Below are 14,656 nucleotides of genomic sequence, written 5' to 3'. Positions count from 1 at the left end.
TGATACAAAGGTTGACCAATTCAATTGCACACTAACTTCTACCCTTGAAACTCTTGCTGTTTATGCCTGGCCAAACCCCAACCCAAGAGTCTCTTCACCATCTAACTTTCTTATTCCTTTTCCTGGAGAGTAGCATGCAGTTTTGCCCATTGGATCACCTCCAGATTCATGTGCTGGAATCTCATCAGCTGTATGTCAATCTCCATGTTCTTCCTTGTTGTCTCTGTATCACACTTCCCAGAGTAGCTCTTCCAAAACTTCTCTCCTCTAGCTTTGTGCCCTACTTCTTCCCCTTCTTCCTTCCCTCTCACCAGAGGAACCTTATGAACTACTTTTTTTTTTAAAACTCATGACCAACAAGCTTGGGGAAAGTCTCCCCTCACTAAATACTATCTCTTTTGTTCATGTTACCTGACCCCAAATTGCCCCCGGGGAAATTTCAGGATGTAGCCAAACCTATAGTTTATCTCTTGGGCTCTACAGATATGAAAACAAGATCTTGAGATATCCTTTCTTTCACCCCCAAAATGTGCAGAAAACACATAAAGGATTCATGGTCACCCATAAACAATACCATTCTCCTCTCAATCCAATTGACTAGAAGGACTCTGAGGTCCCTGCCAATGTTTGACAGTTCTGGGAATGGAAGGTGACCTTTCTCCAAGTTCCACACAAAATCTGGATTGTCATAACACCAGCCAGCTATCCCCAGAATTAGCAGGAAGATGGAGGAATGGGTTATATTTAGACTGAGTATCAGGCAGTTTTCCCTACTCAGACATACAAGGCCTTGGTTTCCTAGGTCACTGGTTCGAGTACTCTCTATGAACACATACCAAGTGAATACCAAGTTAGAGATGTCAGTCTCCATCCTTGAGCAGATGAAAGAGTTGGTGAAACACCTCTCAACTTTTTAGGTTATTAGGGAGAAGGAAGTCTTCCTTAAAAGACTGAAAGAAGCAATACAGGAAGGAAGAGGCCATTGGAGGGTTGAAGAATATGACATGATGAAGGAAAGAAGAACAAATATTTGCAGCAAAGTACTAGCTGTGGTACTCTTCCCAAAGAAAAAGGAATCAGACCCTTTTAGGAGGAACTAGGGTCTTATACTCAAAGGATTAATGATGGGAATCCACAGGGCCACCCCAGGTGAAAGATCAAATTGTAGTGGTTAGATGAAGAAGAAAAGAGGATTGGTGGGTAGTGAATCCCTACTGAGAGGTGTCAAGGTAAATATTTGTTGAATTGACATAAATTGTAGAGAATTCTGCTTCCTTCTCAGGACATTTATCAGGGATGGAAAGGAGAGCTTCCCAAGTTTTATTATCTACCTTAGGTTGAGAAGACATACAAAAAGAAGATTATATGCCCACGTGAAGAAAATCAGGAACTCAAGGAGGAGAGTATTTGAGTGTAAGGATTAACAGAAGGAGAACCCCGTGGAATATTGGACAGTAAGAGTATAGACCTCTTGGACAGAAAGAGGATTTATCCAAAGAGTTTGGGAAATAGGGACATGATGGAACATTCATGGTGGACTTCAGCTCTTCAGGAATCTACTCAAGTTATCCATCTGTTCAGAACAGACGAGCTGATTAATTCTTGACATTTTGCTCAATGAAAATTCGATTCTTTAAAAGTTAGAGGCAATGCTAGAACTGATTCTCATCAATAGGGAGGAATTATTTGTCAAAGTAGAAATGATGGGGAACTTTAAAGGCAAGTGACTGTTGTACCTTAGAATTCATACTAAAGAAGAAAAGGAAAGTCAGTCTGATTGGGAGTTGTATTTTTTTTCTCAATAACATAAGTCTAATAAGGAAATTGTCGGGAGGTAGCTTGGCAGAAGTCTTCTGGGTAGTAACTGAGTAAACCTTTGTTTGCATTTCTCTGAAAGACTTAGAAGTGATTTGGGAAGGATCCCATAGGTAGTAAGTAGCAGAGATGGCATTTGAACCCACTCCTTTTGATTCTAGATCCAGAAGGCTTTTATAATGTCAGATCCCTCTGCTAGGTTGTTGTCTAAGAGAGACACCAACACCAGGTTTGGAGTTTGAATCTTGTTTCTGTTACTTAATGTATGACTTGGGCAAGTCATTTCTCCCCCTACTCCCCAGTCTCAGTTTCCTCCTCTGTAAATTGAGGGCAGTGGACTGGGTAATTTCTAAAGTTTCTTCTGTTCATCCCAAGATCCCTAGTGAGCTCCATGAGGGCAGAATCCATGTCTTATTTGACTTTCTTGATCTCCCTGTACTTCCCATGATGCCCTGTGCACTGTAGGTGGGCCAGAGACTTGGAGACTCCTGGAGATAAACTGATTCTTGTAGAAAGATAATGACAAGGTGTGAGGTAGCCAGCCCTACTGCCCTGCTCATTAGGGCCCTGGCAGAACAGCAGTTGGTTTATTCTGATGCTAACTGAACATATGTGTGAAGACAAGGGAAGCAAGGCTAAAGCTTTCTGGGGAACACCAGGCCCCAGTTTCATCTGTTTATCCCACTGAAGACTCACATATCCAATGGTCCTTAGGGATGGAGAGGAAACTGAAAAGCCAGACCTGGGAAGCAGATAGGCACTAGGAGATAAGGAAGCTCCAATGCTACAGATGGTCTTTTGGAAAGCTGTTTGTCCAACATGGTTGTAGCAGAAATTGTATTGACTTTGAAGTCAGAGTACCTGGATTATAGTTCCTGGCTTTACCTTTCTAGGTCCCAGTTTTATTATCTGTAAAATAAAAGGGTGATCTCTAAGAACCCTCTATCTTATGAACTTCATAACTTTGTTGTGAGAGAGAAGCAAATTTGTTTCCTTAAAACCTGTTACCTGTTTTCTCTTACCCTAGTAACCAGAGTGAATAAACCAAACCTTCTTTGGAGGCATAAGGTAGGTGGAAGTAGGGAGTAGTTAGGACGAGACTATTCCATCTGGATCATGTCCTATTCCAGCAAAATATTTGTTTGGGCCAAGAAACCCTTCATGATTCCATGACTGTGTTCCTGCCTTACAGTTAGATTGTAGCTCCTGCCGGCTACCTTAGTAGTGTGTTAAATTAGAAAGATAATTGTCTCCTCCTCTTTCAGTTCCTCCTTGTTACCTCTCCTTTAGATGCTAAACATTCTCAATTCCTTCATCTGATCCTCCTAGGAGTATTTAAAATTGAGACCCTTTCTCATCCTGTGCTCTCTTTTGGATACTCTCTGGCTTATTATTATCTTTTCTAAATTGTAGCTCCTAGAACTGAACACGGGTTTCCTTTCCACTGTTGTCTTCCCAGAGAGGACAGTAGAATCCATTGCCTCCCCATTTTAGACATGACTCCTCTCTTAGTTCTTCCTTTATCACCCCCTAGCTTTTAGAGCTATCCTTAGGAGTTTCTCGTTATCAGTAAAGTCGGGGAACTGCTCTAGATGATCGTCAAAGTCCATTCTAGCTCTAGAATCCTGTGGTTCTAGATTTGTCTCTATAATCTCATCATGCCACATTACTATCATTCTGAACGTGGATGAGGAAGCGTGACAAAGGCGATTAGAGGTTGTCCTTCTCCATTGGGCAAAGAGCATGTTTCAGACATGAGAGACTCCAGGTCAGGCATTGGGAAAAGTTTCCTGTTTTGTTGAGTTGCAATGTGTGCCATATTATATTGCCAGGGGATGTTGGGAAAACCCTCTCATTGATGGTCTTAACGGAAACATTTAATCCTGGAAATGGGTTAATTTTTTTAAGTGTTTGCTGTGAGTGCAGAGCGTTGTCTTAGAGGAAGGATTAAGTTTAGCTAACATATAGCCCTTGCCTTCAAGGAAGATTCATTTTCTGGGCAATTTGAAGAAGTTATAAGAAATAGGGTAAAGGTCTGTAATTCAGATCATAGATCAGACTGATAGCTCTGAGTAGACTTATTTGTGAACCTGTGGCCTGGGCAAAGGGAAGTCAAGCCTTGGAGGTGCATCTCCATTACCTTCTCTTCACTCTGAGGACAGAAGTCATCTCTATCTCAAGGAACCAACTAGCATGGCAGCCTCCTTGGGGAAAGGGTCTCAACCAGGATACTTAACCAACTTAAACCAGAGGCCTTGTTGGGTCAGGAACCTGGATTTCTCCAGAGTGCACAAAGGGGCTGAGAAAAAGCAAGGAGTTTGAGGGAAGGGTTCAGGAGGCCCCAAGTATGAGGTAGCATTTGAACTGAAGTTTGAAAATAGTCTCAAAGAAAGGCAGGAATGGCTAGAGAGCTGGTCTCAGAGCCAGGAAGCCCTGGGTTCAAGTCTTGCCTCTGACACATCCTGGTTGTGTGATGATCTTGGTCAAGTCACTGAAATTCTCAGTGTCCTGGGCAACTTTCCATGACTCTGTGCTGCAGAGAGGGTATCAGTCTGCACGAGTAGAGGGAGTTTCCTTATCCAGTGAACTCTCAAGTCCCGTTCTTAACCCACTTTAAAAAGGCAGAGGTGAGGAGACATGCAAAGTCACAGAGATGGGAAAACAGAACATGAGCACCAGCAAGATGTCCATTTAATCTGTAGAGGGATAAACCACAAAAAGACTACAAAGGTAACTTGAAATCAAGCTGTGAAGGGCTTTCAATAAGTAGTGGAGTTTGTATTTGGTCATAAAACAAATAGGGAGCCACTGCTGTTTATTGAGCAGGGGAGTAAGGTAGTCAAGATGTATTGTTTTGCAGTATCAATTTGGTAACTTTCTGTAGTATCCTACATTGTAGTATCCTAGTATTGGAGAAGGGGGAGACTTGAGGCTGGAAGACTCATGAAGAAACTATTTCAGTAGTCTGATGAGAGATGATAAAGATCTGAGTATGGTAGCTATGTGATTAGGGAGAAGAGAATGGTTACAAGAGATAGTGTGGAATTGACTCAGTAACCGATGTGATAGATGAGGTGAGAAAGAGTTGAGGATGACTCAGAGGTGGCAAACTTGGCAGTGTCTTCAATGGACTAGAGACTCTAGAAAAGAGATGGGCTTTGGGGAAAAGATGCTAAAGTAGATTTTGGACATGTTGAGTTTGAGATGTTTATAAGGCATCTGAATTCCAAAAACCAGTTGGTGATGTTGGACTAGCTCACAGCAAAGAGGCAGGATAGGTACATCTAGTAGTCATCAACATAGATAGGATCATTAAATTCATAGGAGTTTAATAAAGTCACCAAGAGATTGCAGAGTAAAAATAAAAAAGAGTGTCTGAGACAGAGATCTGGGATATGCTCACATTTGAGGACAGGAACAGCAAAGGAGACTGAGAAGGAGTAGTGAAACATGTAGGAGGAGAAGCCAGAGGGAGCAGTAGCACAAGAAATCCCAGAGAGGAGAAAGTGTCCCAGAGGAGAGGGAGGGTAACAGTGTCATATGTGGTAAATAGGTTGAGAAGGCTGAGGCCTGGAAAAAGACCATGATTTAGCAAGTAATAAACCCTTGGGAACTTGGGAAAGAGCAGCTTCATATGTGTGATGAAAACTAGGTTGCGAGGAGTTGAGCAATGAATGACCGTAGAGATAGAAGCAATGAGTGTAGATAGTAAATCTTGGAAGTTTGACTGTGAAAAGGAGAGAGATATAGGAAGGTTACTTGAGGGGATGGGAGGACCAGGTGGGGATTTTTTAAGGATGGAGGGACATCTGAGAAAGTCTGTAGGCAGTAGGAATGACCTAGTAGGGAAAAATTGAAGATGGTGGTGATAAGGAATAGAGACAATCTGTAGAGAATGGAATCAGGGGGACAAGTAGAGGGATTGGCCTTGATAAGAAGGGCATCTAAGATTTTCATCTAAGATTAAAATTAAGAAGGCACACATTGAGGATGATGTCAAGAAGTTTTGAGAAATAGAGAAGAGAAGAGAGGGAGCTCATGGAGAATGGCCACTGTTTTCTTAATAAATTAGGAAGCAAGGTCTTCTGCTAAGTAAGTTTGGGAAAGAGCACTATAGGAAACTTGAGAAAAGAAGAGGTTTGGAACAGCCTCCCTGGGGATTGTGACAAAGAATTAATTAGGGAGCAGTAAAAGAACTGCTTTGCCATAGCAAGGGGCCACTTGAAATTAGATAACATAAATTTGTAGCAGATCCAATCAGCAAAGTTGGATGACTTCCTCCAACACCACTGAGTAGTCCGTAAGCAGGAGCAGAGGATCGATGACTCATGAGTAATAGTAGAAAAAGGGATCAAGGAACTAAAAAGTTGGGGACACTATAATATTGAATTGATTAGCCATAGTGTCTACTCTGAAATGAATCTAGAGCAAGAATGGTGGACAGGGACACTGAGGGATGAAGAAGGGACGGGAAGTCATGTTGAGGATGAAGAAGACATTTAGGAGGAACTGATGCAGAGGTTAGAGAGAGAGGTTAGAGAGAGAATGATGAGTATTTCAGTCAGATACAGGGATTTCTGAATTTTTAAGTGTGGAAATGGAACACTTTGTGATAGTGATATCAATGGTGGGACCTTCCTTGGGTGGGACCGAGTGAAATGAAGGAATAAGTCATGGAGCTGAAGAAACTGAAGAACCAGGAGTCCAGATAGTAAGGAGCAGAACTGGAATTCAAACTTAGGTCTTCTGGCTCCAAATCTGGGGCTCTCTCTATGGCACCACAGCAGAGTTTCCCACTAATTACTGAAATTAGGATTAGTTGCAGCGAAGGAACTTCCTCATCATCCCAAACATCTTTCCCCTAGGGCATCCTAGGGTAAATCCTAGGAGTTGAAATTAGGATTGAAAGACCTGGATTCTATTCCCAGCTCTTTCCAGATCCAGCTTGGTGACCTGAGCTGAGTCAAACTTGCCCTCTCCATAGCCTTCCTCTATCTCTAGAGCAAAGGGGGAATCCCCTTAAATAGGATGTCCTTTCAAAAGAATGGCATCATATTGAATCAGATTTGCAGAGGACGTGGGTTCACATCTCAACTCTGCTATTTAATCTGTGAATTCAGGCCAATTATGTCTCCTTTCTGGGTCTCTTTCTTCATCTTAGAAAATGCTTTTTGTCATGGACCCCTTGGAACTATCTGGGCCTCCTTCTCAGAATTCTGTTTTTAAATGCATAAGATAAGATGCTTAGATGATAAAGGAAGTCAATTCTATTGAAGTGCAGTTATGAGAATATTTTTTAAAAAATAACTTCACCATCCCCAGGTGAAGACCCCCTGGGCTAGATGATCTCTAAAGTCCCTTTCACCTCTGACATTCTATGAATCAGTGAGTCTTAGAATCAGGAAATCAGGATTTGAATGCTGTCTTTAATACTAGCTTTGTGACCCTGGGCAAGTCACATTGCTTTCTCTGAGCCTCAGTTCCCTCATCTGTAAAATGTGGACAATGATACTTCTAACACTTTCCCCCACTAGAATAGTTGGGCAAGAACATGCTTTTGCCTTTAGGAGTGATATTACTATCAAGGCTGGCGGTCTCCTATAAAAGGACAAACTATGAAACAATTAGGATCATGGAATCCAAGCCAAAAGTGATCCTAAAAGTTACCTAGGCATAGTCCCTCTCATTTTTACAAATGAAAAGACTGAGGCTCAGTGACCTACTCAATGTCATACAGGTAGCCTGGCAGACCCAGGACTGGACTCCAGGGTCTTTGACTCCATAGACAGTCCTCTTACTACTGCACTGCCTCTTCAAAAGCTTAAGACTTTGGAGATTCATTCTGGGACCCAGATCTCCGTGTCATACAACTCGAGGTCCCCTTGGCAGTTTAGCAAAAAGGTGGTTTTCAGAAAACAAGGTGGAAAACTCATTCTGCACAGCAGAGAGTGAACCTTGGGAGCATCTGGCGGCGATAGAGGGGCTAAACTGATGAATACCGATCCTTTCAACGACAATTTTTGGTTGTTGAATTATGGGTTATCAAAGAACAAACCTTTCCTTTAAGTAGTCACACTTACACACGAAATGATATGTACACATATACTCAGCACACTTAAAATTGAATTTGATTCATAGAAAATCACAGATTTTCCAAAATGTCGGAGCTGGAAGGGCCTCCCCTGGTAGAACTTGACTGTTGACTGTTGCTAAAGATGGGAAGAGCCCTCTCAATTTTGCAAACTGGATGACCACTTGTTGAGGTTACTCAAGGAGGGATTCCTGTTCAGCATACGGGGTCCCTTAAGTCTCTGAGATTCTGGGATTCTCTGTGATCACCAAAGAGACCCCAAAGCCAGGAGGCAGGTTGGACGGGACTTGCTCAAGGTCGCACAGCCCCTCGGGTGCAGAGCTGGACCGGAAGCCCCGATTTCTGACTTCTTCTAATCCTGGATTCTTTCTACAATACGCCACTTGCATGTGACTTGGCAGCACCTGAGTGATCTTGGACAAGTCAGGTCCCCTTCTCGGGGCCTCCGTCCTCCCTTCCCCCATAAACTAAGGGGGACACACTAGGTGAGCCAAGTCTGTGGCCTCTTAGAACTCAAAAAGGCTGTGATCCTGTTGGAGATGTAAAGCAAGGGTCACTGGGTTCCTGAAATGTGCTTCTACTGGGGACTGTCTGTTGGCTCTCCTTTTCTCCTGCTCACCCTGAGGTGCTGGGCCTGCCTTGCAATCTTCCCCCACCCTCCTCCTCCTCCCCTTCCTCATCTTCCTCCCCCTTCCCCTCATCTTCCTCCTCCTCCTCATCTTTCTCCTCATCCCCCCTTTCATTTTTCTCCCCCCCCACAACCCCCTTCCCTATCTTCCCCTCACTCACCCTTGGCAACCTTTCCCACTGCTGTTGCCCAGGGCCCTCCCCAGGTGCTGAGAGCCCCGCCCACTCGGGGCGGGGCGGAGGGGACGGATCTCTGCCTCTGCTGCCCCCACAGGCAGGTCGGGGTTTTTCCTTTCTTTTCTTTTCTTATCTTCTTTCAACTAGATTAACCAGAAGTAAGTTTCAGGCTCTCTGGGGCTGAGGAAGCAGCGTGGACCCGGCCACGACCACAGGTTTCTGCCGCTCGGCCTGGCCCAGGTATTTTTTCTTCCTAATAATTGGAGCTCTTCTTTCTCTAGTCCTTAAGGTTTACAAAGCATTTTCTCCCAACTGTCTCCCGGGAGGGGCAGTGATGCTGTGGGTAGGGCACTGGCCGGGAAGGCAGGTGGATGGGGCTGCAGATTCCCCACCCCCCGCCCAAGACCCTTTGAGCTGCGACATCAGCCCCACTTTTCTCATCTGCAACATCAGGTCCCTAGCCTGTTCCCCTGAAATGGTACTTTCCTTCCAGTACTATTAGAAGATCCCATTGAGATAATGTCCATAAAGCCCTTGACACGGTTACCTTTCTAGGAAGATGAAACAGAGCATGAATATTATAAGGATTCTCATCCCCAGGTTCTCAATGGGAGAACTGAAGTTCCTATAGGACAAAGGACTTGGTCAGGGTCACACACCTGTGGAGATGAACCCAGATCTCTCAACTTTCCCCAGTGCTCTGGCCATTCTGCCACTATCAAGGAGTATGAGTTTGCCTGGTTTCCACATAAGGAAATTGAAATGGTAAAGCCAGGACTTAGAGCCCACTTCTTCTGGCTTCAGGGCTCTCCCCCATTGTACTCCTGTGGTAACTTCAAGCTATCAGAACAGCCTGGCCCCAGATCCACCTTAGAGAGGAGGCAGGGAATGCTAGCCCCAAAGATCATTTCATTGCTTAGCTTCCCATCTTCCCCCATCCAAGCTCTCTTAGCCCTTGGTTTGTCTCTCTGTAGCGCCCTTGGTCTAGTCTGCTCTATCCTGGAGCTGTCCACTGTTTGTTGCTGATCCGCTTACACAGTAAGCACACAGTAGGTGTTAATTAGTGTTTGTTGATTGAATGGAGAACTCCATGCCTATGGCTGAGTTATGGTTACTTCAAGGCCCTTCCTGGCTTGATTTATCAGGATTAGTGATTTAGCCACTTTAAAGTGGCCTCTTCTACAAGTACTAAGCACTTTCAACTCAAACCAACTACAGACTCTGTCACTACTTTCTGAAAAGCTTCTGGTTTAGGAGAGATCTGAAGCAGGCCCCAAACCGTCCACCCTGAGATGCTGTTTCTGGGCAACTTCTATGCTTCTCCCCATTTCCTGTCTGACCTTTTACATAGCAAACTTCATATTGGATGGAGTACCCTGAATCTTGTCCCACATATTTGTTGGTGAGGTGATCCTGGGAGTTGCACTGTCTGACCTTGTCACTGTCTCCAGCACCACCCCACAGTTTCCCTTAGAAGGTTCAAAGTGGAATGAGGACACCTACCTCAGACCTGAGTCTTTCCAAGATCTCAGGACACAAGACTTCTTTTTAGGGACCCTTGCGCCGGCAGTTTCCACACTAGCCAGCCTGTCCCTCCTCACACTTACATAGCCTCAGTTTGTGCACATGCAATGAGCTAACTATCTAATCTCTATCTCCCTAAGTGCCATCGCAAATCATTCCAAGTCCCATTCTCCACACTTCAGACTTCTCTCTGAACATACCCTGGCCCTAACACCCAAGGGCCAGTTCCTAACCAGGCCTTTTCCCTCCATAGATTATTTCATGACCTCATGAGACCCACACTGACACTTTGTAGTCACATAAAAAATGTGCAGCTGTGGGTACCTGTGAGCCCTTGGTTCACAGCTGCCAGTCCCTTCAAAGTCTATCAGTGTGTGACCATGGGTAGGTCCTTTCCCCTCCTGGAGTCGTGGCTTCCTACTCACTGAAAGAACAGAACAAGACTAGGATCGCCAAAGTCATTTCCAGCCCCAAGTCCTGAGAGATAGCTTGTAATAATTTAAGTTAGGCCAAATAGAAATGAACAGGTTCAGAGACTGAGGAGGATGGGACTCAATTACCTGATTCAAGAGAACAAATAAATCATTTCCACAAACCACATATAAAAGCTAAGCATTCATTGGACAAATCTAAATTCCTGCTTATGTACTTGGACTGGGGGCACTGAAATGAATAAGGTACAGACTCTGGCCTTTAGGAATTTCTAGTCCAGCAGGGGAGATTCCACATGAATGATACAGAGAGAAGTTGCTTCCACTTGGGGTAACCTGGGAAGCCTACACAAGGGAGGTAGCATTTAAATTGAGCTTTGAAGATGGTGCAGTGGAAAGAGTGGATAGAGCACTAGTCTTGGAGTCAAGAAGATGAGAGTTTAAATCCAGCCTCAAATGCTTGATACTAACTATGACCTTGGGCAAGTCACTTAGTCCTGATGCCTCATATCCAGGGCCATTTCCAGTCATCCCTGATTCCTATCTGGCCACTGGACCCAGATAGCTCCAGAGGAAGAAAGTGAGGCTGGTGACTTAGCACAGCCCCTTCCTCCCCTCAGATCCAGTTCATGTGCTTGTCATGGCATCATCTCCCTGATGTTGTGGTCTTCTTCGAGAAAAAAGGACAAACATCATATCACAGAATTTTTGAGAGATAAAGTGGGCATTTCAGAAAAAAAGAGTGGGTATTGAGGTAAAGACCCAGAGGTGAGGAAGCACAAGGTGTGTTAAAGGAATAGTAAATTGTACTGTCTGGTTGAAAAAAGAATAGTGAGGAGGTAATACTGGAATGGTGGGGGACCTTGGCATGCCAGTCCACAGAATTAAACTGTCATCTTGACTGCTATTAGACTTTTCCTGTCTAGGTCCAAAAGGCAGAGTTAGAACCATGTTAGCAGGGGGCAGATTTTAACTCAGAATGAAGAATTTTGTAAATACTATATTGTATTATATTTATATTATATTATAATTTATATTATATTATATTATTATATTATATTATATTATCAAGACAATACTCTTCTTTGTGAGTTAGTAAGCTCCCATTCCTGGAAGTATGAAGGTCAAGGGAAGCTGAATAGTCAACTGTCAGGGATGCCATATTGGACTATATACCCGCCTTCTTAGAACACTCAGTTCTGAAAATTCTGCAAACAAATGAGGTGTGAAAGAGACACAAAGAAGACAACCAGGGAATTGTTAACTAAATTGTGCCCCTAAAAGAGTAAAATATAAAGGCTACTAAGAACCCCAGAAAGATTTCTCCAAAATGATGCAAAAGAGCCTTGATAAAGTCAAAAACCCAACCTTCATATCGATTATGGTCATCTAAAACTACCATTTCATGAAGTTGTAGAGATCAGAATGGGGCCCAACCGAGCACCAGTTATTGTTCCTGTTTTCTTAATAGCTTGGTTTTATTCACATATTTGGGATATAATGCCATGGTCTGTTTCGGTACCTTTTGGTTGTAGAGCCTTGCCTTCTACTTCCCAAACAGTAAGGACTTAGGGCAGCCTGCCCCATGGGAGGGAAACAATCCCACCTCTTGTCCCAAATATTAAGGACTTGGACAACCTGCCCCATGGGAGGGAAACAATCCCACCTCTCACTACTGCTGGGAGATGGGCCTGGGGACCAGCAACCGACAAGTAGGCAGCCTGTTCCTTCACCTTCACTGAATGGTCTCTTGGGCCTACATGGGAGTCATCATCTAACATTTTATTAATGTGGGACAGGAAATCCATTTTGCAAGTGTATTCTATCAGTTATGACCTGACAATGTTGACATTCCGGCTTTGAACATTAACAATCTGATGATTAATTGTGTTCCTGAAATCAGTGACGTTAGCTTGGAGGCTCATGGCTCAGCGCTCACTGTCAGTAGGCCTCAGGAGCTATGGAGTTGCCCATTGACTTTTGGTAGGATAGATCTTTTGGGTATAGGGCTTTCATGTTAATGTAGTTCAATTTAACAAACTGTTTCAAACAAACCCCAACTATTCTGATGCTCCCACTGGGCCCTTAAGACTTCAATCCAAGTCCCTTCCCTCAAGGAATTATGATGAAGTGAGGGGAAGAGATGTCCAACATGTACTCACATAAGTAAGTTACAGTTTAGCATCTTGATGAAGCAAAGAGATCCAGATAGAATCCTCTTAGGAATCAGAAAAGGCTTCCTGGAAGATCCCAACAAGCACAGAGAGAGGAGGAGACTGGCTGGTCCAGGCATAGGGGCAGGAGAGGACAAAAGGGCTTCAGGGAATAGCTGGTAGATACAATTGGCTACAAGGGAGAGAGTTTGAGCAAGAACAATGTGTGAGCAGTTAGGTGGTGCAGTGGATAGAGCACTGGAGTCAAGAGGACCCAAGTTTAAATCCAGTCTCTTAATAATTATCTAACTGTGTGACCCTTGGGCAAGTCACTTAACCCCATTGCCTTGCCAAAAAAACGAAGAGCAATATGAAATAAAACTGGGAAGGTAGTTTGGAGCCTGTCAGTAGCTAGTATTTTGCTGAATAACAAACATGCAAGTGATTCATGCCCTTAAGAAGTTACCATTTGAGTCAGTCTAAAAGTGCTAGACAGTTCATTTCACTTGTCCTCATAATGTCCTTGGAAGGAGTTGTCCCCATTTCACAGATGGAGAAACTGAGGCACGAAGAGTCCCTGTCTCCTAACTCAATGGAGCATGTTATGTCAAAACCAGCCCCACCTGGTGGACTCTGAGGAGAAGATAGTCTTGCTCTCTTGAGGTGACATAACCTGCCTAGGAGGAGGTGATAGATTTCTCCAGGCGTCCAGAGTAGGCAACCTGAGTGGTTGTAATATCTCCCATGAAAGAGCCCATGTGAGGACTGCCAGGCTGGTTGCCATCCCTCAGTTATGGTATACCATGTGGTATAGTCTGAAGAACCCCAGATTTAGAACTAGCCTCGTTTATCTCATTTCTAAAATGGTCTCTCTGCCCCAGGAAGGTTAGACAGAAGGAGCTATGGACCAACTGGTATTCTAAGCATGGAGTGAGTTACACAGCTGGGTACATATTCAATTCAGGAAGCATTTTAGTAAATGCCTACTATGTGGCAGCTAGCTGATGGAGTGGCTAAAACACTAGGCTTGGAGTCAGGAAGGTCAGAATTCAAATGCAGCCTCTGATACTTAGTAGCTGGGCAAGTCACTTCATCTGCCTGCCTCAGTTTCTTCATCTGTAAAATGGGGATAATAACAGGCCTGCCTCTTCCAAGGTGTTTGAATGATAACTGTAAAGTAGTCAGCACAGTGTTTGGCAGACAGTAAGCACTTTCCGATGTTAGCTCTTTTCCCTCTTCGGCCTCCTCCTGTTGCTGATCCCAGCTCTGCAGGCACTGTGCATGAGACAAAAGGGAAAGCAGGCTCTGCCCTGAAAGAGCTCCCATTGGACACAGAGGAAGAAACAGCACGTACAAAAGTGTTTAGATGGAAGCTGGACATAAGTAAACCCTAATAGCTCATATTATATGGTACTTTGCTAAATGCTTTGCATTCATCATTTCCATCAGTTCCTCACAACAGTCAGATGCTTTCATCATCTCTATCTTCCAGATGGGGAAATTGAGGCAGCCAAGTTTTATTATTTACTTAGAGTCACTCTATTGCATTAGTGTCTGAAGTATGATTCCAATGCCTCAAGACCAACCCTCCACCCTCAGGACTTTCTGAGAGAGCTGTACCAGTTAGAGATAGCCGCAGACACTTCTTTTAGAAGGGGGCACTAGAGCTAGAGTCCAAGAGGGAGGGATGAGAAGGGAGTGCACCCTAGGCAGAGAACAAGTCTGTGTGGCAAAGTCATGGAGGTGAGATAGGAATGGTGTGTGTGTGTGTAGAAACCAGCAAATAGGCCAGTTTGGTCAGAATGAAGGACAGTAATGTTAAATCAGTCTGGAAAAAT

At 44.0% G+C, this 14,656-nt stretch overlaps 1 protein-coding gene across 6 annotated transcripts in view; it reads left to right on the top strand.

The window, feature by feature from the left end:
- The window catches only part of NEXMIF (neurite extension and migration factor), a 194,663-nt gene that overhangs the window by 157,774 nt on the left and 22,233 nt on the right, over nt 1-14,656 (top strand). The window contains exon 1 of one of the 6 annotated variants that reach the window (XM_074200056.1): nt 8,853-8,950. The exons of the other annotated variants lie outside the window; for them this stretch is intronic. The gene's annotated coding sequence lies outside the window, so the exon portion shown is untranslated. Of the gene's footprint in view, nt 1-8,852; nt 8,951-14,656 lie in introns of those variants that run through there. 6 annotated transcript variants of the gene reach the window in all.

Source organism: Macrotis lagotis, chromosome X (assembly GCF_037893015.1).
Source record: "Macrotis lagotis isolate mMagLag1 chromosome X, bilby.v1.9.chrom.fasta, whole genome shotgun sequence".
NCBI lineage: Eukaryota > Metazoa > Chordata > Mammalia > Peramelemorphia > Peramelidae > Macrotis > Macrotis lagotis.
Note: the sequence above shows the minus strand (reverse complement) of the source record. Positions and strands in the feature narration are given on the sequence as shown.